Below are 27,380 nucleotides of genomic sequence, written 5' to 3'. Positions count from 1 at the left end.
CGAATTATTCATTTAGCTATTCTTTATAATTTAAATATTCATGAAATGGGCAGGTGAAATTAAATGATAAAAGCGATCAACAATAGACAAGGAAAGAAATGTCTGGGGTGGCTTTTTGTTACAGGACAGACGACATTTTTTGACGTGACGTCTAATAAATCGATGAACGCCGGCTGCACGCACGAAATAGTGTCCCATTACGCACATGGTTCCGTTACGCTGTGTCCCGTTACGCTTATTGTTCCGTTACGCTATGTACCGTTACGTTTATTGTTCCGTTACGCTGTGTTCCATTAAGCTGTCGGCGAGTGCAGTAGTAAAGGTAATGTTACAATTGACTAAAAATTATGGTGATTCATATAATTGATGATATATATTTTATTACAGTTTATTTTTATGAAAACTTGTTCATAATTACATTTAAACTTTATAGCTAAATGCCAGTTTTTAAAATTAATTACAAGTCATCTACACTGTTAAAAAATTTTACCGTAAATTTACGAAAAGTACCGGAAAAAAATTCTCCGGTGGTCTTCGTAAATTTACGGTTACTTCATTAGGGAAAAAAACTAAATCTCCGTAAATTTCACAACCAATGCCGTAAATATACTAGTACTTCGTAAAACTCAGTTACGGATTCTTCGTAAATTTCACGACCAATGCCGTAAATATACCAGTACTTCGTAAAACTCAGATACGGATTCTTCGTAAATTTCACGACCAATGCCGTAAATATACTAGTACTTCGTAAAACCCAGATACGGATTCTTCGTAAATTTCACGACCAATGCCGTAAATATATTAGTACTTCGTAAAACCCAGATACGGATTCTTCGTAAATTTCACTACCAATGCCGTAGATATACTAGTACTTTGTAATTCTCAGATATGGATTCTTCGTAAATTTCACGACCAATGCCGTAAATATACCGGTACTTCGTAATACTAAAAAATGTATTCTTAGTAAATTTTACAATTAATACTGTAAATATACAAGTACATTGTGAAATTCAAATAAAGATTATTTGTAAATTTCAAAACCAATGCAGTAAATATACGATAACTTCGTAATATTCAAATACAGATTGTTCCTCAAATTTACAAAAGTTCTGTAAAAATTACTGAAACTCCGTAGCATAAAAATATTGTTTTACCATTATGTTTACAGCACTTGTAAAATTTACAAAGATAAAGTTATTTTCCATGGTGTAGTACATGTTAATTTATGAAATTCTCTGGGTAATTTGTAACCAGTATAATTACAGTAAAGTCATGCTATTTTAGAATGCAATTAAATACATAGCACTCTTAATTTTTGTGCTTATAATAACTATATAGCTTACTTTTGGAGCAAAAACATAACTCTAAGCCTCTACATGTTTTACTTAATGGCCATTTTACAATTCACACCAAATAAATTACTTTCTACCATTTTCTATTATAAACCCAATTTAGAGGTGGAATTTTAATCATGTACAGTGTATATTGAGGGTTTTGTGTGGAAAATCCAGTTACATAAAATCTCTTTATTTTGTCGAATGTATAAGAAGTCAGAAGGAGCCATTTAGAATATACTAAGCCCTGACTTCTTCCCAATTAAAAAATGGTATTCTTTATCTAAATATGATAAAATGTCATAGTTAAAAATATTATATTTACTCACATTCTTACATTAACTCCATTATTTGTTAGACTATAATCTAGAAGATACGAATCCTGTTTTAAATTTTATCAAAATCAGGTAAGTAGCAAAGACTTCATTACGTTATAAACTTTTAAACTCAAAAAATTACATAATTTAAAGATTAGTAGGATACTCAACCTTGCCTTATGCTTCATTTAGCCTAATTGTGAGGTATTTTTATGATACTTATCACCCCTCCCTGAGGGGTGGAATTTTTTATTAGTGAAAAATCATTACAAAGCAACACACTTTGAGGCATACAGTATTAAAAAGTACCAAAGTATGGGTTTTTTGGATACTTTTAATGATAAGTTACTCTATAGCATTTGTGTTAATCCAGTATATGGGCTACCTATGTATCAAACTGTAACCAAATTGGTTAAGTGTAAAAAGCACAATTGAAAAGCATATGAACCTTAAAATTTTTAAGTTTATATATTTGTAGGAAGTAGGACCAGTGTTTATACTACAATGAAAAAGTATGTTAACTTGTGAAGTAATAAAAAGTATAGATACATTGTACTTAAATCATCTAGTTTTGAATAAATATCCATTTACTGTATTTATTATTATTTTAGTGCAAAAACACACCAATAGAGCTTATAATGATATGTAAATCCCGAAAATTTTTGCTAAAAATTCCCACAATAAGTTTTGCTTAGGAGACATAGTTTCTGTTACAAAATTGAAACATTAAACAACAAAAAAACATAATATTTAGCAGCACTGCTAGTTGATTAACGTACAGAATATGCCATTGTAAGACATAAGAACCATAATCGTAGCACATAGTTCCTTTGTTTATGTGCTGGTAAATTTTCAAAAATTAAAATAAATAAATGAGCTATACCTTTATAAATATTTATTTACAAAATGCATTGTTAATATAAGCCAACATTTTAAATAAATATAAATGTAAAATATTCATATTAGAATTGTTTAATCACAATAATTAAAAAAAAAAAATCTTGAAACACCACACAAATCTGCATGTACAAATCATCCAACAGCTTTGACAATTCAACAATTTTAGTAATTGTATCTGTCACTTTCTTCAAAGTTCCAACTCTGGGGTTTCCTTGATGCTTTTTTTATACAGTAGGATTAATCTTCATAATGGACCTGAAAAATAATAAAAGCATAATTTATAACTATCAGTGGAAGGTTGTATAAACTGATAAAAATAAATATAAAATTATCTATCCAAATAAAATGTGGGTTGTACAGAAAAGTGTTTGTCAAATAAGACTTGCAATTAATGATACTGAAAGACAAAAAATGTGTTTTCATAGCTGACAGAGCAAGCACACACCTGTTTATTCACCACATTGGCACGCGATTAAAAGTGTCATATGTATTTATGTACAAGGCAGATTGTCATATAACGTACTATGATTATACATAAATAAAAACAAGTTTTTGTACAGGATGTGTCTGTATCTGACCAACAAATATCAGCTGCAGGTTCATCACGACAAAATAACCTTTGTACGACTTATGTTCTGACTTGCTTCAAGGCTTGTATATACGTCATTGTGGTTGGGGCTGAACAATATTTTTATTGTAAATAATAGTGAAAGTATTTAAGATGAAACACTGGGTATGAGTTAAACAACAACCATGAATTGTGTCACTGTTGTAAATATTTCCTGAAATAATTAGGGGTAGCAACAAATCACAAAAGTATGTGGAAAATAAAGCCCAAGTTTTCAGTCACATTCAGACTCATCCTCTAAATGTCAGATTTCTATCAAAAAACATATAATTTAGTCAAATAAGTTTTCTGACTGCACGTACCTATGTAAATATTACAAATAACAGCCCACTTCATAATTAGTTTTGCTAATTAATAAAGTAAGGCAAATAACACCTGTTAGAAAGTATGTTTCAGACTTAAATGCTCATGATTTCAATCAAAATCACATGCAATCTCGCATAATGCTCAAGCACTTTTTGATAATGTTACAAATACAAGAACATTTCTTTCTTTCAATTTTTTTTGGGGTACACTCATTTAGGTTGCCATTTATTTTATTATGATAAGAAAGCTTAAAATCAATTCATTGCTCGCAGGATGAGTTTGATGATACAAAAATATTCATACTATTTTAAGAGGTAGATAAATTCAAAATAGAAATATATATATATGTTTCAACAAGCTTTTTTGAAGGAAATTAAGTATTCAAAATCTTGAAAATCAAAACTGTTAACAATTAGTGTTTTAGCAATGATTACGGACAAGATTACGTATATGGTAAATTTGGATGAAACCGGAAAGCATATCAATTCACCATGAAACATCAAAACATGAAATGTCATTAATCTCCAAATTTCATTTAGAAATCAATCAATTTGTTAGCAAAACTTTAGTAAATCACAAAAATGTAAATATATTCATTCAATTAATATCATTTTGTCAGCATAAAGCTTGTTGCAAAATATAGCATCAAAATACATCGCAAAAATTTAATTTTACCTTATTTGTGCTATCATCTCTTATTAGTAACTCATTTTTAAACTCCTGATGTTTGTACATTTCCAAGTCACACATTCCCTTGTAAATTTATTTTTATTCAGAATAGTTCTGTTTAAGGCATAAATATTAAATAATTATTTTAATGTAAAAGTGCATCCAATATTAGTCAAAATAGGATTAATAAATATTGAAGTATGTATTTATTATGTATTAATTGTTGTAAAACATACCACCTCTATGTATAAAATTAATTAACAATGACATCAAAGTCTCCTGTTTCATAATCTAAATCGTCTTTAAAAATAAAACCATAAAATATTGTATCTAGCAAAGATATATAATTCAAGGGATTAAATTCAATAAAAATTTATTGTAGTTTTAGGAAAAGTTGTTAAGAAATAATTAATGTCAGAAATGAGGGGAGTACAAAGAGGGAGAAGGGATCACCAATGGAAGATTCCAAGGGAGTGGAGACAAACTGAACGAGGAAGGCAGGTGTTTCTGGTGAGGACGGGGCGAGAGTGGAATGGGCTTGAGGGAGGGGTACTGGATGGGAGAGGAGGAAAGGACTTCAGAAGACTTCAGGAATTGGGAGAGTGAGATAGCGAGGGGAGTTCCTTGCCACCGGGTGAAAGCCCAACTGCAAGTGTAAAGAATAATAATAATGATGATAATAATAAAATGAAACGGTTTAATATGAATTCATTGAAATATCTGCAATACTTTCTACAATCAAATTGAAATTTAAAGAACTATAAATAATTTACACCTGGTTTTCCTAATGCTCAGTAACATCATTTCTTAAATTTTCAGTGATAATATTTCACATTAACACACAACTCCTGAATATAATACTAATCTGATTTTATAATCTAGGCTACCTTTGAATGAATTCCAATGCTTTTGCCACTGAAATAGGACATTAAATATTAAAAATGCAAATACTACAGACAGCACTTACTACGTCTGATGTTTCTAGGGACATTTTCTTGTCCACAAACAAGATAAACTTCCGAGAATTAGCGAGATGGCCCTGGAAAACAATAATACCATATAACTCATTAAAAGCCACAAAACTTATAAAAAACCCTGCAAGTTCACATTTTAAGCAAATAGTTAATGCATGTTTTCCACCAATCCTTGTAAATGTTTTAACTCTCAATTAAAAAAAAAATTGCAACTTATTTCAACTATAAATTTATGCAATCTTAAAGGCACACAAGGAAAACAAGAACATAAATACTGTAAATATATTTAGGAGCAAAAATTCAAAAGGCTAGCAGTAACAATAAACTTGGCTCCGATGGGAAGCTACAACAATCAAGAAAGTCAAACTACTAGGTACCACTTCTGTCCCAACCCTCGCCACATAAGTACATTTTCTCAGTGATGACCAGTCACCATGGATTCCATCACAAATGAACATAATGACATCGCATACAGGAAAGTAAGTTTGATAACCGGAAGACAAAAGAACTATATTGAAATTCAGACACAATGAATCATTTAACATTCAGAAAAATAAAAAGTAAATTTATAATTAATTAATACCAGTAATGTGTAAAGTATTTTGTATCATAATATATTTACTGTCATATAACTGTTGAATCCCATTCCTAACTTTATGTACCTAGATAAAATAGTGTGAACACAATAATGATAAATTAGTTGATAGATATGACTGATTTACCACCATACTTTAATCTACACCAATTTAGACAATTTGACCACAAGAAAAAAAAGTTTATAAAAGAACCATATTCTGTAAGAATATGCTGTAAATTATATGTAAATATTTCAGTTTAACTGCTGACATAAATAACCAAAATTTATGAATAACTTGGATTTAAAATAAAAATGTAAGTTTGCTACAAAACAATTTTATGAATAAGCCTTTTCCCACAATTAAATGGCTTGAAATGATTTTATGGTTTGTTAAATTTCCTTTTCGTATACACAGTGAATGCTATATGAGTTACACTAGGTATCCATGTGGTAGACGCCAACAAGCAACAGGCTGCAATATCTAAAATATTGTGCTTAGCATTTCTCACAACAAAAAAAAATTGTTAGGTATATCTCACCCTCAATTTTAAGTGGTAATACTAATAGAACAAAAACCAATCACTTGTAAAAAAAAACATTGCAGTTTGCCTCTAACTGTAACAGTGGGCTCAGAATTCCTATAGAACTGTGTAAGCATACTGCACATATACTTGTTAGATGCTGCATCATTATTTTGAGTACCTATGTCAGGTATTGTTACGTTAGGTTAAATTAGGTTAGTTGGATGGATTAAGTTCGTCAAGGTATCATGAACTGATATATCAAATATTTTTTTTTACATAAGGGGTCGTCCATTAATCACGTGATGTTTTTCTTAGCAAATTTTTAACCCCCCCCCCTAGTGATTTGTGGTGAGGTTTTAGACTACCCCCCCCCCCCCCCAAAAAAAAAAAATCACGTGTATTTTTTCGGTACAAAATATTTTTAAAATTTTCAGAATATTATCTTTAAATATAGGTATAATCTAATTTAATTCTGGAAAATTAAGCACAGCATGTATATTCGGCACCAAAATCACAGTCTTACTGGCGACTGGCAAGCCGAGCCAGGCGGGGATATTGTTGCCTGGCTACGGAGAGTCAAGGTCACGCGTCGCTTTTCGGTTTAGTAGAAATCGCGTGAAAAAATTAATACACGTGATATCTCTCTACACCCCTCCTCCCCCCTTGTGATATTTCGTGATTTTTCCGAACCCCCCCCCCCCCTCCTTTCGAGCCTCACGTGATTAATGGAAGATCCCTAACCCAGTCAACATTGGGTTGACCTAGGTGTACATGGGTAAACGCAGAATTAAAAAATTCTTAGTGCTTAGTTTTTATGTAACTTTGCAAGCCATCTTACTTCAGCCAGTCTTAAAATTTTTTAGCAATGTCAAAACCCCCAAAAGCTGACTATTTATTATCTAAATCTGTGCAGGAGACTTGGAATAAGATGAAAAGTAAACCTAGTTTAATATTTTACTGAGAATTAGTAGCAATAAGTATAAACTAAGCACACATTCCTGAGAAATAAGCATTTCGCCTCATGTCCCAAAATATACTAAAACCGAACACAAGCTGTACTATTGAAACAAAATAGAAATAATAGAATACAAAAAGAATGCACGCAAAGGAACAAGTTATATGATGAATTGCAATAAAACATAACACGTGGAGCCATTACATCATTTGATTTAATAATACAAGTCAATTACTTAAATAAAATAATATTTTAAAAACCCTTTACCAATAACATTGAAATTTAATTCCTTAATTTTTATACAATGTAGGTCAGAGATTTTGTGAGTAGTTGGTAACAAATAATGTACTAATTTGATTATAAAAATTATTTACCTAATTTGATTGATCATGCTTTTATCATCAAATTGTTAAATTACTGATCCTGGTACATACTACGATCAATGGTTACCCCCATTTTTAAAATTTGTTCCACACAATATACCTATATTATTATTTTGAATAAACAAATACAACTTCCATAATATAATTAATTAGCTGCACTATCTAGGTATCCATGAGTTACATGAAAATGGATAGCGCTATATGACAAGTGTGGTGGACACTGAGAAATGACATACAATTACTGTTTGTATGTCTATTATCTATGATTTTCTGTTATAAAAGGAATTCACCCATGGTGATGGTTGAAAAGTCTAGAAGTTTATGTGCTACAGCGCTGTCTGGTGAAGAGTTACTAAAATGAATAGCATAAAAAACACTCTCCATGAAAAAACACTGATATGCCAACTTTCATGATGATCGGTCAAATGGTGTGTCTCATTTGTACCAACATATATTTTTAACTACATATATCAAGTTTAGTGTAACTAGTAGTTAAGAACATGTTATTCTTATAAATTTAATACTTCACCATCTTCATAAAGTAACAGCTAATAAAAATTAAACCAATTTTGAAATTGTAATATTGAAACAAAAATTATAAAAAATGTTGTCTAGGTGTACAGTAACTGTGCAAATTTCGCTATGGGTATTTCAAGTAAAATATGGCCACAAAATTCTGCTTTCTTAACACTATAATTTTTTTTAAAATATCACCATGAAATCTTGATACAATTTGGGACATGCCCCATTGCTGTACATAAGAAACCTTAAATTTGTACAAAAACCTTCATTTACAATAAAAGCTAAACATGCAAACACAGAAAACAAGCTAAAATCAACCAATATAAAAAAAAAGCACAGAATTCTACTGTATATTTGTGCTGTTGATATTTCTTGGCACTACCTGCTTTTATTTTGTTTTCTGTGTGTTTGCACATTCAAATTTTTTGTATTTTAATTTTTCTCGGTTATTTTCAGGTTTATTAAGACATACAGTCATACAGCTATGGTTTATGTCCAAAAAAAATCTTTAGTCAATCTTACCCAATGCAGTAACCATTCAAAGACTGAACCATGAAATCTTGTCTTCAGCCATGAGGTATATATTAATACATGAATAAGTGGTGAGTTGTGTATGTATGTAGGCTACACACACAAAAAAAAACCTACAAATGAAAAGATAAATTAAAATTTTGGCATTACTTTATAAAAAAATGTAACTTACCTCCACAACCATTCTGATCCCTAAACATCATCTACTCAAAGTAACTTTAACTATAATAGGCCTAAATAACACTATAATTGACCATACCAACCAAGTTTAATTATATATAATATCACTGATTTACCTATCCCATTATTTGTTTATTTATTTTATAATTATAAACAAATATTTTTTCTCTTCTTCTTACATTTTGTTGTATTTTTATTTCTTTTTTTTTACTTATATTCATTCGAGCCCTTCCCATTTACTTTATTTTATAATAAATTTGCATCTGAACAACACTGCCCATGTTATTAAAAAAATTGCCAGTTTCACCCATTGTAGCCATAACTTAACATCCCCCACCCATGATCCAGTTCTACCAACATAAAATACCTACCCCTGGCTTAGAATAACTTTCCACTGATAGCCTTACTTTAAACTAAATTAACTTTACTGATTACCTGCCGCTTTGTTAATTTCTGCCAACTAAAGAGGCCTGAACAACTTACATTTTTTTTTTTGTTTTCCTATATTTTGTTTTCCCAATTATGTTGAATTTGCTTCTTGTTTCTGCTAAATTCTAATGTTTTTTCCTTCCCTGCTGCCTCCCACTTATTATAATCTTCATAACCATAACAACCAAGTTAAATAATATACAACAACCTGATTTGTTCATCCCATAACTTTTTAATTTATTTTAGTTTTCAACCTTATCATTGCTTTTTTTTACAAGCAGACTTTTTTCACATACTTTATTTTATAGTAAATTTAATCCTTAACAACCCTGTCAATGTTATTAGAAAACATTGCCAGTTTCACCCGTCGTAGCCATTACTTTACCTCTCCCCCACCCATGATTCAGTTCCACGTACATAAATATATATGATAAATGCTGTTCTGCTAAAGTCTGCCAACTAAACAGTCTGACCAATCAGCATTATTATTATTTATCTAAATTTGCTTTACTTTTGTTTTCACTCTTGTGCTTCCCTAATGTTTTGTTTCTGTTAAATTCTAAAGTTTTTACACCCCATGCTACCTTCTGCTCATAAAAACTAGACAATAACTACATGACCACAAAATTTTAATCCAACCACACTCCACCCAGTTAAAATAAAACCTACACAATTCCAACCAAACTTGTGTTTCCCCCCCCCCCCCCCCCCCACATCTTTTTTAAAAAAAAATAATATTGCAATCAACTTCACCTTTTTCATTGTTTTATTTTCTTTATTATTAAGTAGCTTGCCCCACCATCTGAGGTAAAGTCTTGTGGGTGTTAGACACTTTGTTTACCATCAATTAGTTTTACAATGTTTAGCTGTTCATATTTTTAACCATCAGCTATTGGCCAAATTTTCTATCTGTACTTGAAATATCTTAAGCTTTGAGGGTATTAGACACCATTCTTTAAGCATCATGCAAGCTCTTCAAGCAAACCAATACTTTTCTTTTTTCAAAGTTTTTATTTGCTCAGTTTTTGTTTGTTTTTCCTTTTGCAGGTCTGAATTTTCTTAAGTTTGTGAGGGTTAGACCTTATGTATATTGGCAAGTGTTATATGTACTAGTATTTATTTTTCTTTCCAAAGTATAACATGAGATACTTAAGGCATGCTTATATTTGCAAAAAGATTAGGCCAGTGCCAATGTCTGCTCTCAACTTTTAACTCCAATTTCTCCATTGCAATAACTGAATGCTTGCACACAAGATTTTTCCTTGCTTTGGCATGTTTACTCTGCCAAATTAACATCTAGCATCACTTGGTTTGTGTACAGGACTGACCTGAGGTGTCTGGGTGGTAGGGTCTGCCATGAGCAGACTTTTAGTGCCCTCAAAGGCTGCCACCTTTTTTATCTTAATTTTATCTAGTGTTTTCTTTTTGAAATAATGCCTGGCCAAAATGGAAAATTGAACATAATAATTAACCTCACTCCCCTAATTATTTAAAAACCTAATGAGGAGTGGGAAAGACACCCCTACCCAGTTCAGCCCTGCATACAACAGGGCTTGTGCATTAACTGTAGGCAAGCATTCAGAAAGATTTAACAGTCAGGTTAACTAATAGGCTCCCGCCCCTGTCGTACCACTTCCTGGAGTTGGCTGGGGAGAAGGGGGTCGCGGCGTACATGACTGTACCCTGGCTGGGGCTTGTAGGAACTTCAATACATCCTGGTGTCCAAGCTTGGTTGGTCTCTCCGAGGCTGGTCAAATGTGCTCACCCTCAGATGGCGGGGCAAGCTACTTAATAATAAAGAAAATAAAACAATGAAAAAGGTGAAGTTGATTGCAATTATTATTATTTTTAAGATGTGTGGGGGGAGGGGGGGGGGCACGACAAAGGTTTGGTTGGAATTGTGTAGGTTTTATTTTAACTTGGTGGAGTGTGGTTGGATAAAAATTTTGATGTTTATGTAGTTATTGTCTAGTTTTTATGAGCAGAAGGTAGCATGGGGTGTAAAAACTTTAGAATTTAACAGAAACAAAATATAAGAGCAGCACAAGAGTTAAAACAAAAGTAAAGCAAATTGAGGTAAATAATAATATTAATGCTGATTGGTCAGACTGTTTAGTTGGCAGACTTTAGCAGAACAGCATTTATCATATATATTTATGTACGTGGAACTGAATCATGGGTGGGGGAGAGGTAAAGTAATGGCTACGACGGATGAAACTGGCAATTTTTTCTAATAACATTGACAGGGTTGTTAAAGATTAAATTTACTATAAAATAAAGTATGTGAAAAAAGTCTGCTTGTAAAAAAAAAGCAATGATAAGGTTGAAAACAATTAAAAATAAATTAAAAAGTTATGGGATGTATATTATTTAACTCGGTTGTTATGGTTATGAAGATTATAATAAGTGGGAGCAGCAGGGAAGGCAAAAACAGAATTTAGCAGAAACAAGAAGCAAATTCAACATAATTGGGAAAATAAAATATTGGGAAAAAAAAAAAAAAATGTAGGTTGTTCAGGCCTCTTTAGTTGGCAGAAATTAATAAAGCGGCAAGTAATCAGTAAAGTTAATTTAGTTTAAAGTAAGGCTATCAGTGGAAAGTTATTCTAAGCCAGGGGGTAGGTATTTTATGTTGGTAGAACTGGATCATGGGTGGGGGATGTAAAGTTATGGCTACAATGGGTGAAACTGGCAATTTTTTTTAATAACATGGGCAGTGTTGTTTAGATGCAAATTTATTATAAAATAAAGTAAATGGGAAGGGCTTGAATAAATATAAGTAATACAAAAGAAATAAAAATACAACAAAATGTAAAAAGAAGAGAAAAAAATTTTTTTTTATAATTATAAAATAAATAAACAAATAATGGGATAGGTAAATCAGTGTTATTATATATAATTAAACTTGGTTGTTATGCCAAGTATAGTGTTATGTATTATAGTTACATAAAGTTACTTTGAGTAGATGATGTTTACGGATCAGAATGTTTGTGGAGGTAAGTTACATTTTTATAAAGTAATGCCAAAATTTCAATGTATCTTTTCATTTGTAGTTTTTTTTGTGAGTAGCCTACATACATACACAACTCACCACTAATTAATGTATTTATATATACCTCATACATGCAGTGGCGTAGCCAGGATTTGTGTATGGGGGGTGTTAAGAAGTATGGCCCCCTCCCCCCCTGTATTAAAGCGGGGGGTCCGGGGGTCCTCCCCCGGGAAAATTTGGATTTGAAGGTGTAAAATAGTGCTATTTTAGCAGTTTTCGGTACTTAAATTTAAATATTGTAATGGTAAATTTTTTTATTAATTTTAATATGACATTTGTTTGAGTGATGAATAAGAAATTAATTAAATATTTGGTGATAAGGGGGGGGGGTTTGAACCCCTAAACCCCCCCCCCCCCCCCGGCTACGCCCCTGCATACATGAAGACAAGATTTCATGGTTCAGTCTTTGAATGGTTACTGCATTGGGTAAGATTGATTAAAAAAATTGTTTTATGGACATAAACCATAGCTGTATGACTGTATGTCTTAAGAAACCTGAAAATATTTGAGAAAAATTAAAATAAATGCATGTGCAAACACACAGAAAACAAAATAAAAGCAGGTAGTGCCAATAATTAAAACTTCAACAGCATAAAAAATACAGTAGAATTCTGTTTTTTTTTTTACATTGGCTCATTTTAGCTTGTTTTCTGTGTTTGCATGTTCATCTTTTTTTGTAAATGAATGTTTTTGTCCAAATTTAAGGTTTCTTATGACCAGCAATGGGGCACGTCCCAAATTGTATCAAGATTTCATGGTGATATTTTAAGAAGAATTTTGGTGTTATGAAAGCAGAATTTTGTATTGTGTGGTCTTATTTTACTTGAAATACCCACAGCGAAATTTACACAGTTACTATACACCTAGACCACAATTTTTATAATGCTTGTTTCAATATTACAATTTCAAAATTGGTTTAATTGTTATTAGCTGTTACTTTATGAAGATGGTGAAGTATTAAATTTATAAGAATAACATGTTCTTAACTACTAGTTAATAATAATAGCTTTGTTAGGAATGCAGTTCTGAGGCACTTAAAGTAGCAGGTGGAGAGCAGCTATGACTGGGTTATCTTCGGAACAGGCAGCCTGCCTATAAAAATTATTATTATGTACCTATCTAAGTAAAGTTAGGAAGGGGCTACTTCCCAGGTTCACCGAATTATAGTTTAAGTGCATAGGTTAAGTTTGAATTTATTTAAGGACCGCAGGGAGCTAGGCTCCCTGAAAACATAGTCTATCCAAGTTTTTTGTATTAATTTTATGTACAGGCAGACTAGATCTGACTTCTCACTTAAATTCACTTAGCTGTATTAAGTTAGTGACTTGTGGGGACTAGGTCCCCTTTAAACTTAGTTTTAACCTCCCACATTTTGAGGTAGGGAACCGGCCCCAGGGGCACGGTGAGATTAATTTGACCTTCAGTCTACCCCTAATTTTAATTTTCTTCGGGTGTTTGGCACCCCTGTCCTATTTGGTTGTGGTTTTAATATTGTAAAGGTTTTTCCAGTAAAAGTAAGGTTTTTCTGGAGGAAGTAAAGTGTTTTTGAGAGGACTAGATGCACAGATGCTCAGTGTACAGGTCTTGGAATCAAAATCAAAAGTGAAAGGTTTCTTATGTAATCAGCCATACTTTAAATCTGTAAAATTGTCAATATTAACATTATCATAAAATAGCTTCCTTTTTATCCCCTGATTTCTGAAAACTTGTTAAATTTTAAGACCTTTGAAGTCGAGGGAAATGGCTAGTTCTGATATATTACCATGAAACAAATATTGATTGAGATATTTAAATTGCTGTACATTAATTCTTACAACAAGGTAATTATGGAGAGTAGTGAATTTTGGGAAACCAGGCAAAAATTAACTTAGATGAAAAGTTGGTTATAATCATTCGGTTACATTTATAATGTAGCTGACCTAAAAGAAAAAAATCTATTAAAGAGAATTATTAACATTTTCCTCTTACAATCAGATCTCAGCAGGGTTACCAGAAATAAGGTGCAGAAAAACACAGTTAATTATTTTTAATGTTTTTCACAAACTAATGTGACCCCTATTCACACCAATTTGCAGCCATTTTTATTGTAGATTACATAACCTATTCCTCACCCTCGTAGAAATTGTTTCGAAAACACGAGATAATTTAAAAAAAAAAACAGTTCTAAAACTTTTGTTTTCAGGAATTAAAGCATCTCTCCTTCAGAATTATGGAACGATGAACATTTTTCTTATGAGTGAATGATGAACTTTTTTCCTTATGAATGCACTATACCAATTACAACAGCATTTTTTAAATTGAAATTTTTAATAATGCTAAACATAATGAGAGGAATACAAAAGTAGAAATCTCAAAATTATAGTTTTATACTTTCTGAAGAGCTCCTGCTTTAGCACATTGCCAACCGAGTACAGCGGGTGGCCAGGAAACAATAAACATTATTTTAACCCCATTGGTCAATTTTGTTTGGGTAAATTAGTACGAAACAAAAGCTTTTAAGTGCATGCATAAAAAAAATTCATAGTCCCAAAATAAAATCCATTAGTACATAAAAATTACATTAATAAATCTAGAAACAAATTTTGTTCATCAGAAAGTACGTTGTTAATGTTCATTACATACTATGTTTTGAATATGTGTAGGCATAATAAATTAAAGCAAAGAATACATGCTTAGATAATACCTTTGAATATATATATTCAAAGATAATACTGAAGGATACTTTCCTAAGATAAAAAACTTTCAAATGGCTATTTTTTTTACTTCCTGACTTATTTTCAAATAATTTTCTAAGCTGACATTTGATACTTCAAGTTGTTCAATTTTAATGGTAAAAGTTCCGTATCGCGTATCTAAGTTGAGCCCTTGATCTTGATGGCATTAAACTGTACATTTTGACCCTGTGGTACACAATGCTTACTGTTTCAATTAAGTACATCATTAGATCCTGAACTTCAGGTAGAACAATAAATAAAGATTGTAAGTTGAATAAAAGTTGCATTTTTGGTTAAAGAGCATAGAATAAAAGTATTTTCGGAATTTTTAATTTTTTTTAACAAATATCGCCCAACTATGAAAATTAAAAAATTCGATATCTCCTTAAGTATTTATAATTTATATCCACCGGGTTTAATGAAAAGAGGAAGTGAAAGAGCATAATATGCATAATAATAAAAGTATTTTCGGATTTTTAACATTTTTTTTCTAAACTACATATTTACCGAAACTTGCGTGTCTTAACCTGGTTATATTATTGGTGGGATAAAAAACTTATATATATAATATAATTTATTTAAATAAAAACAGATACTCTAATTGAACTTACCTTGCGCATGGACTCACAAAATTCTTCCGATTGTATAAAACTTCGAAAAATTGCTTGCTTTCTTCTTCCACACATGGCTGACCACGGTCAACTTCCAGACTAAGCTATTTTTTCATTACATGTAGCAGGTATTTTATCAATCTTAAAAGCAGTAAACTTAATTTCAACAATAATTAATATAAAATCACTAGGAATATCTCTTGAACAATTCCATATATATGCGAATTAAGAAACAGCAACAAAACACGGTAACACGGAATGCATGGGGAAAAAAACAAATGATAGTTCACGAAGTAGGCCGAAGTACGCCGAAGTAAATTACGCGCATGCGTAGAGGGTACTAAACGGTGAATGAGAGAGGGGGGCGATAGCACAGCTATCTCTCTCTCTCTAATACCACCGTAATTTTACGGAGATTCCGTTTTACAGAAATACGAAGAGCGTTCAGTTTATTTACGGGTGTTTCTTCGTTGGAATGTCCGTAAATTTACTGTAATTTCTAACAGTGTACACGTGAACTGTTTCGTCGACTGTTTATAAAGTGAAGTGAAAAGTTAATGTGGTTTTCATTGCTTATTACAACAACAATTTCGGCAATAAAGGTTAATTATTCTTGCATTTTAAAAATCTGATTACTAGTATAATTTCAAGTATATATTCTTTTATTATTAAAATAAAAATGATTCAATTTTATTCATAAAAGTATGCAATCATTTCATCAATGTTGTGTTATGACGTTGTCACGTTAAACTATAGTCAGTATACCGACTTTACAGCTAAAACCAATTTTTTTTTTTTTTTTTTTTTTGCTCTTTGCGTCAAACACTTTTAGCTCTAATTGAACGTGACGTACCTCGCACCTGCGGGAGAGCCATTAGTAAATCTCGCGTGTTCCGTGTGTGTGCTGCGAAGGGCGTCACCTCTCGCGGTCTATTCTGGCCCCCGCCGAGGAGGAGACATGCGTTCGGCCTTAGCGCGCGGACGAAATATGCACATCCCCCTGGCTGGGGGGGGGGGGGGGGCGGTAGCGAATGGCCAGCGGTCACGAGAGGCAGAGGAAATTCATTAGGGAATCCGTGCATCTGCCCCTCGTACCTTAAGCCGAAAACGCAAGATAGGTATGTACCGCACGGCTCATTGGCTACACCTCGAAATAACGAGACAAAAATATAATTCTCGAGCTGGGAGAAATAATGTGAGAGAAGGAACACGAATACAAGGCTCGTGATCACGTACCGCGTTGTTTGTTTATTTTCTTCTCGTTGCTGTGTAACTAACACGAGAGCTCTCTTGCGTCGCATGAATCGCTCCACTTATTAATCGACATATATATTTAATAATTATTATAAAATAAAAGTAACGAGCAAATCATGTAATAATTATGATACGAAAATCTGAAACAAATTTAACTTAGAATTCTTTAAAAATAGTGTCGATATATAGGCAAATTATGTTTTCAGCTACATTTCTTGATGCGAATCACAAGTAGGTTCTGCATTATATTTGGTTGCCGGAGTATCTACATCGACTATTGAATCAATTGAATAGCAGACCGAAATTTTAAGCCATATAATGAAACAGCTTCGATAAAAGCGAATAAAAACTTGAAAAAATACCGTACCCAGACTTTGGGCCTGATTTCTCACAAGTAAGTTTATTAAAATAATGCCCATCTTATTAATAATATAAAGTTTCCCTTTTTGTCTTTGTGAACTTTGGTTAACGCCATCCACCACAGATGGCAGCGCCGTGGTTGTTACATATTTCCGTTCCTTAACTTCAGTTCCGTTCACAAAATTACTCCCACCATATGCCGTATCCCAAGTGCTCAGATGTAACACAACAAAAATTCACGCGTGTATTCACAATCATGATCATTTTCTTGACATTTTAAAACTAACAAAAAAATTAAAATCCAGAAAATATCTGGCATAAAGTTTTATGAAAAAAGAATAAATACTAAAAGAGCAAATTTACAGGAATATTTCTAAAAAAAAAAAAAACCCCTTCATTGCGAAAAAATAATGTAACCAACATGGCATTTGGGACCGAACCTTGATTACATAATTTCCTGAAAACTTTCTTTTCCTGTTACGTATGAAAGGACTGGAGTTCGCTACCAGAAAGACTATCTGCTGTTTAAAATCAGCCTTATGGACGCATTATAATTGTTTATTTGTGTATATGGTTTAACGTGTCAGGCTTGGCTCAGGAACGCGATGCGTTAGCGAAATCTAAAATGGAAAAATTAAAGATTAATTTACAAAAAAAAAATTTAGTAACTTAAATTTTCAATATTTTTCAAACATTGCGAAAATAATTATTATGATTAATTTTAAATGACATTACTGTAACGCACTGGAGTATTTTAAAGCAATTCCACCTATAAAATTAAATGCTTTCTAAATTCAAAATTTACTGTCACATATAAATGCATACAAATATAAAAAGTATTATGTAGTCTGACTGTTACTGATTTCGAAAGTCACGTATTTCACGAGGATCTGGTAGGATGATTGTGTGCTCCTGATGATTATCGTGAATGAAAGACAAAAAAAAATAATGAAAGTATAACTTCAAAAGTTACATCCTAAAAAATGCTTATTTTAATACACCAAGGGTAAACCAAATAATAATTCCAATATCTAATCTTAAAATTTAATGGTTTCGTGTCACAGTTTTTCCTTATAAATAGCAATGGAAATAAAATTTATTTAAAGCAATGTACACAAAAAGTTAAAATAGACCAAACTTCTGAAAAATTAAAAGAGATAATAAGAGCCTGGAATAATTTGAATGCGAACTTAACCATGTAGAGTTTGCGTTATATCTGTACCAATCATATCATAAGAATAATAAAAACAAACAAGACAATTCATCACCAGAGCTGACTACCGAACGTGACAATGAAACTGATACTGATTTTCGGCAGTATATTATGTAATAACTAATAAGTCGTCAATAATGAGCTGTCGCGCATCAGGAAGGCTTACGACATGACAGATTGTCAGTCACTGCGAGAGACATAATACAGCTTAGTGCGGATCACGCACAGAATAACAAGCAGAGTTTCATAACAGGCAATATGACTACCAGTGGTAGGAGGAAGGAAAAGCTTTCCCACTTACGTAACTTTGCAGCTCCTTCGCAAACATGAACTGTTGCTTCGTGACTTACAAATGCGAGACTCAGAAGCCTTTCGAAGCTTTCAAAATGGGATTTCTCAAAAGATAATAAACCCATCTAGGAAACTGTTTTGGCTTTAGAGGCTGAGCCGTGTGGCAGTCGTAGAGTGCAACGACGTTTCGCTCTGCACTGCAGCAGACATCTTCAGGGTTGATAAAACAACTGTGTCAGTAGTATAATAATGTATGTACTTTTCATATCTTCTTAAGTTTTCACATCTGTGCATGTCTACAAGTAATGTACGTAAGAAATTGTAAATTAAATAAATATTTTAAAGTGATATTCACTATATAAAATTGCTTTCAATAACCTAAAATTTATTTGAATTTAATTCCTTAATCAAATGTTAAGCAGTATTTGTAAGTAATCATATAAAATTAACAAATAAATACATGTGTAATGAATAATACTTAAGTGAGATTGTTCATTATTTTCTCGAGAAAAGTCGTAATGCCTTAATTTAATAAAAAAAAATTCTTAATACATTAAATAAACTCAGCGGGATAAAAATTTTGACACCGTTGATTTTCAGTAATGTAATATTAAATTGTTAATTTTATTTTAAAGAAATCCATAACGTTTTTGGTGATGCAAATCAAATACTAAACTTGCTGAAAAATTGTTTTTGTTATTTATTTTAAACATACTTAAATAATTTTCATTGCTGCTACAGCATACAGCTGAAATCATATAAACTTTTGAAAGTATTTAAACTAACTCAAGTTTTTAACTTTTATATGATTATTACGAAGTGAAGAATCTGTAGTTCCTGAAATCCTTTGCTCGAAAGTCTAATTTTAGATACATATGAATGTTAGCCATTTATCCGTGGATAGTACAACGGCACTGTTAATAACTTATCTAAAACCTAAATTATATATTTTGACAAACATTTGTAGGTATTCCTCAATTATTTTTTTACTTACTGGAAAGCAAAAACGTTACCTAACAAAATTATACCGTTTTAATGAACATTTTTTCATGGTAAGATAGTAAAAATGCAAACGCTTAATAAAAATTTCATCATTATGTTACCTCGAAATTTCAGTTGCACCATTCTCTATTACTATGACGAAAGGACGAATTCAAAAATATCATTTGCTACATGTTATGATCCTTAAATAAATTGTTCAATCAATTTGAACTATTGATATTGGTACTAGAGAAATTTGTATGCCATATTTATATTGAACGAATAATGCATTACACTAGTGCAGTACATGCATTGATTAATGTCTTCATACCACGTTCAACTGTAACAAAACGTTTAGCACAAATAAAACAATATTCTGACAGTAGTATAGGAAAGTATGTCCGGGCGCACGGGTTCTGGGTGTGGTGCCGGTGCCGGTGTCCGCCATATTGGATTGTGACGTCACGGCGGCCATCTTGGATGGTTGTGACCTTGACCTTTGACCTTGACCTTGACCCCGGCGGCCATTTTGGATCCGCCATCTTGGATCCGCCATTTTGGATGACGTCATTGTGTGTTCTCGAAAATTCCGGTGATGTGTTTTCCGCCATATTGGATGATGACGTCACCGTTGCATTTTCCGTTACGGCCGCCATCTTTAACTTTTTTATTTATTATCCGATTTTAATGAAATTTTTTTTAAAAAATATAAAAAAAATAATTTAATAAAATTTTAATAAAATATTTATAAAAATTATACTTTTACGACACGGAGTTTGGAGTCCTCGGTTCGAACCCGGTGAGGGCAAAAAAAAATTAAAAATGGCGACAGGCTCCTTCCTCAATGGTGGGTGCTAGCAGACTGACTCCCACCACTTTTTTTAAAGCATATATATCGTCACCTAGTATGACGTCATGTCCGCCATCTTGTCTTCGATGCTGGAGACCACCATCTTGTTTTCGGCCGCTAGAGTACGCTGAAGCCATGTTAGTTTAACTCTTACCCGCTAGAGTGCAGTAATCATTTATTACTAAGGTGCCCGCCATCTTGAAATTTGGCCGCCATCTTGAAAATCCGTAATTATTTAGCTAGAAATTCGGGAAAAGTTCCAAAATTCATTAAATAAATCACTCATTAACTTACATATTGATTCGATGGATTCCTGTCCTCGGTTCGATACCCGATCGATGCAATAATGTTTAATTTTATGTAAAAAATAATAATTTCAATAAACCATGTTCAAAATTCATTAAATAAATTTGTAATCTATATACTGATTGATTAGATCGACTAAGGTCCTTGGTTTGATCCCAGGATGATACCAAACAACTTTAATACTTTAAAAAAGTACCACTAAAGTGACAGGTTTGAGAAAATAAAAACACCGCAAGTTCTATTAAAAAAAATTTTATTACATACATACTACACTACTACAAGTACAAAAAAAATACACAGACAAATTACTAAAGCCTTGTGGATTTCTCGACGTCTGCATCTGCCACCCACGAATTGAAGCGAGGTGGAAAGCCCCACCACTTGACGTAGGACAGTCCATTTCTTCGTTTTATAATCTTCTCCACCAAGTACGTATCGGGATACAACGTAGGCTGAATCTCTTCGGCATAGAAGCTGCCATGGATAGGTTTGTGGTCCAAATCTTCGAGGTAGTAGGTCCTAGGCTCTGATTCACGAACATGTGTCACACGGAAAAGTTCGGGACTCCAGTTCGCAGTGAAACCTTTCTCGAAGATACCTTTCTGCTTGGAGATTCGCACAATGTCGCCGACGTTAGCTTTACGCTTTCGTGGATCTTTCTTCTTCGTGTTGGGAAAAACTGTTTGAAGCAGGCGATTATCCTTTACGTCCTTTGGCTTCATTTTCGTGGTAGAATGCACAGTGGAATTATACTCGCTTATTAGTTTCGGCAAGATGTCAAGCCACTTGTAATTTCCGTTAGCCGTGAACTGCCGCCACATCTTGGAACGCAAAGTTCTGTTAAACCTTTCGACAACGGAGGCTTTGACGTTACTAAATGTAGAGTAGTGTTTGATGCCATACTTCTTCATCAAAGCCTTGAAGGTCGCATTGTAGAATTCTTTCCCGAGGTCCGTTTGCAGGTGCGACGGTACACGTCCATCACGCAAAATATTGTTCATGGCCTTGGCTACGTCAGTTGCAGTCTTTGATTTGACAGGTCTAGCCCAAGCGAACTTGCTATAAACATCGATGACTGTCAACATGTACTTGAAACCTTTATTCAATCGGGAATACGGTATCATCTCAACAAGGTCCGCCTGGAATAAATCATCAATTCCACGAACTATGACTTTGCGACGAAGGTATTTCCGTCTAGCAGGAGCATGAAGTTCGCGAGCGATTCCGGTTCGACTCATTGTATGTAGCCGGCTTCCTTCAGTTCTTCAAGTATGGAGACTATCTCGTTGATGTGCGAATAGTTTCCTACACTAAGCGATGCATGTAGAATTCTAAGGCGATCAACTAATTCATTAGGGTCGTCCCAATATACATAGTCAAATGTCTGACCACTTTCTAGCTTTTTTAAACCTTCGCCATGTATTGTTAGTTCACTGAAGAGATTAGCGAGAATGTCGATTTTTTCATGATCTACGTCTTTATATACACCACTATCTGGATCGTTATCGCGAAAATGTGCATTGGTTAGCTCTAGCAGTTTTTTGTACTCTTGTAAGTCGTTGTGAGAATATCCTTTAGGCTCCCTGCGAAACAGCAATTCGTACAGACCCGGAGTCCCGCGCGTTTTGAACTCTGCTACGCGCACGATATTTCCTGGTAGAAAGTCTATTTCTTTAGCACCAAGGAACCATTTATTATGTTTTCTGTACACTCCGTAGGTCGTGTCATTATTCCGGCTCGTAAACGATATCAGGTATGGTCGGACCATTGCATTAACTTGATGTCCCTTTTTCGGTATTTTTTTCTTGTGCATGGACTCTGTACTTGTTAAGTCCTCTTCTTCTCTATCTGGTTCATACTTTCTCTTCTTTACAGTCGGCATTTCATCTTCAACTTCTGTCTTCACAATGAAGGCTGGTTCTTCCTTGTTTTTATGTTCGTCGAGGCGACTAGTGATTGGTTTAAATATCTCCTCATTTTCCATCTCACGTGCAAGTCTGGTTCGTCTAGCAAGTAAATATTTTTCACGAACAGACTGAATAGCTCGATGAAGGTCACTGGCCAGGTCCGACATTGTACTGGCTGAAAACTTATTGCAAGACCTCCTTTTATACTTTTTTATTCGTTCGCAGAAACTTCTTTCTTGTGTTTGGCCAAATCTGAATTTGTTGACGGATGAGATAGTGATGCTTTCAGACTACTTTGAAAAGTCCTCAGATCGTCCCGTCTTTGTGCATTCGAAACTTCGATCATGTCGCAAATGCGAGAATCCGAAGCTTCCACGCGCTGGTCTATGGCTACGAGGTACTCAAGTAATTCCTTTTTCACCCCGTCTATTTTTTGAGTTAGTAGCGAAATGTATTTGCGGATAACGTCGTCATGAGACTTGAGAGCAGTACGTAAGTCTCGACTGCTACGACCGAATTTCGAAATGCTATGACTCATGTTTGGTGATAAACTGATCGAAACCTCGTCTGTACCTGCCCTTATATAGAGGCCAGTCTTTGACTATAACTAGGAATCCGTGTTCTTCTTTCCAACACAAGGAGCACATGTCTTTGAATTCCTGGAATGTCATGTCGGTGTTTACGTGATCATCATAAGCGTGGCGTAAATTAAGTTCGTCCATGCGAAACAAAACTATGACATTTGCGTTGTCTCGTAGGAGATGTTTTGGAATACGACTGTACGTCTGACACAGGTAAACGCAGTCTACCTTGGCGTGTCTGCCCATGGAAAAGTACTCTTGTATTATGCCTTGTTTCTCGCACATTACATCGTCGAAAACAAACACGGAATTGGCTTTTGCTTCGCTTGGAGGTACAACATCGGTATTATCGCTAAACGGAAAATACTCCAGACCATCCACAGATCGTAGAACAGTTGCTAGGCGCTGGTACTTTGGCTGTTGCAACGACTTGGAATACAAGTAAACGTTCTCGAACCGAAGACCATTTGGTTCCTCCAGTAAACTCAGTAAAACACACGTTTTACCACAGTTGGACGGACCCGCTATGATGCAACGTACGGCAGAAGGCAACAGTAAGCCATGTCGTGATTCACGCGCACTAAATACATCGTCTTGCGTAATGCGCACGGGCAAACACACGTCTTGCTTGACGACCTGCATTGTACTAAAGTAATTGTATAAAATCAAACACATTTATACTTTCTGGTCAGTTGTGCGTAATGACTCGAAGAGGTAAGAACAAAAAACACAGCGGTGCAGGACTCGTGAACTCGCTGATAAACAATCTGCCATTCGAGCTACACATTCCCGGCTACAGATTCTGCGGCCCCGGCACGAAACTAGCGAAAAGGTTAGCTCGAGGTGACGTGGGCATTAATTCTCTCGACGAAAAGTGCAAGCAGCACGATATCGCATATTCATTAAGCAAGGATCTGGAATCTAGGCACAGAGCAGATCAGATATTGGCACAGGAAGCCGAGGTAATAAGCAAATCGCGGGACGCGGGACTAGGAGAGAAAATCGCAGCGTGGGGCGTATCTAAAATCATGAAGGCAAAGACGAAATTAGGAATGGGTGCTCGTCGAACCAGCTACATCAAGTCAAAGACTAACTCACGCAAGACCAAGAAGCGCAAGATCGGTGCAGGCGTGCAAAAAGCCAAGCAAAAACTACAGACTCTCGACAAGAAGATTATAGGAGGATTTCTTCCTTTGCTTTTGCCTGCATTGGGTGCTCTCGGAGGCCTTATCGGTGCAACGAGCGGTATAGTGCGGGCAGTCAACACTTCTAAGAATGAGCGCAAGCAGTTAAAAGAAGCACAGCGACACAATGCCAGCATGGAAGCCATTGCCATCGGTAAAAAAAACGGCGCAGGACTGTACTTGCATCCTCACAAGACAGGACGAGGCATGAGAAAGAAACGTGTAAAGAGAAAATCCTAAGTTCCCTACCGAAACGACCGCTCACCAACGTAGATTTAATAAAGTACGCTCGAAAACTTAAAATACCAAATTTCCGCGGCGTGTTTATGCGAGACACTTTGCCCAGCAAGCCAAAGACACGTGAGTGCGCCATAATTAATTTAGACACGTCGGCAGGTCGCGGCACGCACTGGGTGGCGTACATAAAGTCTGGAAAAAAAGCTACTTACTACGACAGTTTCGGTAATCTACGCCCTCCGCCCGAACTTAGGCGGTACCTGGGCCGGTCCACTACGTTGTTTTACAATTACGAAACGGAACAGAAGCCTAATCAAACAAACTGCAGACACTTGTGTCTTCGCTTTTTAACAAACAAAAATTAGCTGACAAATAAAAAAAATTGCTACTTAAAGGTTGTGCAGTGACGATAATTTATTAGTCATGTCGATAACACTTACCCTGACAGGTCACGCATCTGAGCTGCGGGCGGTTCATTTCCCGCCTCTGGATTTAGACGGAGAATGGTGTATCGGACTCGTAGATTTTCAAACGTATAATGCCATACCGAACATTGACGAGGAAAACTGCAAGATCTGCTTCCTGAAAAGCGATGGGACCGCTCATGAAATACGGTTACCTGTTGGCTCTTACGAAATTGACGACATTGCAAATTACATCAGGGATATGTTACCACAGGATGTAGACTTTCAACTGCGTGGAAATCCAAACACTCAAAAAAGCATTCTAACATGCAGTGAAAATGTCGACTTTACGAAACCTGGCACCATAGGTACGATGCTCGGATTCGAATCAAAGGTTTATGATACGGGAAGAACGTACGAATCTACGCGCGCAGTAAACATTTTACCTGTGAATGTCATAAGAATAAACTGTAATTTGGCAAGTGGAACGTATCTCAACGGAAGACTAAGCAACATGCTGCACGAGTTTTCGCCGATGGTCCCGCCAGGATATAAACTGGTCGAAGTACCGCAAAGTATCATTTACGTTCCAGTCGTCGTGAAGTGCGCACACGAAGTCGTTGTCCGAATCGTTGACCAGCGAGGACGATTGGTGAATTTTCAAGACGAAGAAATTACATTACGTCTGCACTTGAAGCGATGGGCATAAAGTTCGTAACACCGAACAGTTATAAAAGAAATCGTATTGGCGTGAACAAGAACAATTCTCTACCAGACATCGGTGCATTAACACCTGACAACATAAAGTATCTTCTCAGTATTGGACAAGTGCCGAATAAATATGGAAGACGAAATCCTCAACGTGGAAGATCCGGTCATTTTTGATGATAGCATTACGAAAATGGAATTGCACGAGTACCAGCCTTTCCTGCTCGGACCGTACGCACTACCATCGGAAGTACGCATTGCAGTACAGCACCAAGATATTTGTACTTTACCTTCGCAGTCATTTCTACGTATAAGAGGCACGCTTACAAAAGCGGATGGTACGCATCCGACAACGACGTCAATATCCTGCAATGGTATTCTTCACCTAATCGAGCGCATTACTTATGTACTCAATGGTGTCGTGGTAGACCAGACGAGAGATGTAGGCATAACATCTGCTATGAAAAATTACCTTTCGCTCACGCCAAATGAACTGTCTGCTGCAAAGATGGCCGGTTGGGCTCTCGAGGATGAATATAAGCTTCCGGTTTATGCCGAAGGAAAGTTCGAAGTTTGTGTTCCTCTATCCATGCTTCTTGGATTCGCTGAGGACTACAAGCATATAATCATTAATTCGAAACAAGAGCTCGTACTGCTTCTAGCCAACACGCACATTAATGCAATTGTCGCCGCTGCAGAAAACCCTCAAGATGTCTCGCTAACACTACAGTCTATCGAGTGGATGCTGCCCCACATCCAAGTGAGCACCGTTGAACGAGTCAAGATGTTGAAGAACATAGAAAATGGCAAGAATTTCGATGTGCCATTCCGATCCTGGAGCCTGGAAACTTATCCTGGCTTGCCTCATAGTCAGCGTATCAATTGGATAGTAAAGTCCAGCTTCGCTACGGAAAAACCAAGATACATCATCGTCGGGCTTCAGACCGGAAGACAGCTCAATGCAGGAGTAAGTCGCTCCGTATTCGATAACTGTAAAATACGCAATGTAAAAATATTTTTAAACAGCGAAAGTTATCCGTACGTTGACATGAACATGGACTTTGAAAGTGGAAGATTCCTTCTAGCATATCAAATGTATGCCAAGTTTCAGCAAGCTTACTATGGGCAGAGACAGTCACCGATACTGAGTCCCGACAGTTTCAAGAACAAGGCTCCGTTAATGGTGTTTGACGTTTCCAAACAGGATGATCGAATAAATTCAAACATCATCGACTGTAGGATCGAGATAACGACTAGCGGAAATATTCCACCAAACACCTATGCTTTTTGTCTGATACTTCACGATCGGCTTGCTTCGTACAATTGTCGAGACAAACTTGTGAAAATTCTGACATAAATACTGTTTCGTTTTCGATGTTAATTTAGTTACGACCGAGCATTGCTAGCGACAAGATGTACTGCAACCTGCAAGGTTTCCAGAGTCAAAATGGATTCGTGCTCAAGGAAATTAGCGTCAACTCTGGAGACAAGACTCGAA

General features: G+C 34.8%; 1 protein-coding gene and 1 long non-coding RNA gene across 5 annotated transcripts in view; both read right to left on the bottom strand.

The window, feature by feature from the left end:
- Positions 1 to 27,380, bottom strand: part of LOC134541618 (somatostatin receptor type 5-like) — a 719,278-nt gene that overhangs the window by 652,979 nt on the left and 38,919 nt on the right. The gene's annotated exons all lie outside the window — the stretch shown is intronic.
- On the bottom strand, positions 453 to 16,096 carry LOC134541565 (uncharacterized). The gene is made up of 3 exons (XR_010076657.1): positions 15,607 to 16,096; positions 5,122 to 5,193; positions 453 to 2,806 (listed from the first exon to the last, which is right to left on the bottom strand). It is a non-coding gene; the product is annotated as an uncharacterized LOC134541565 (long non-coding RNA).

Source organism: Bacillus rossius (genome assembly GCF_032445375.1).
Source record: "Bacillus rossius redtenbacheri isolate Brsri chromosome 4 unlocalized genomic scaffold, Brsri_v3 Brsri_v3_scf4_1, whole genome shotgun sequence".
Lineage (NCBI taxonomy): Eukaryota > Metazoa > Arthropoda > Insecta > Phasmatodea > Bacillidae > Bacillus > Bacillus rossius.
Note: the sequence above shows the minus strand (reverse complement) of the source record. Positions and strands in the feature narration are given on the sequence as shown.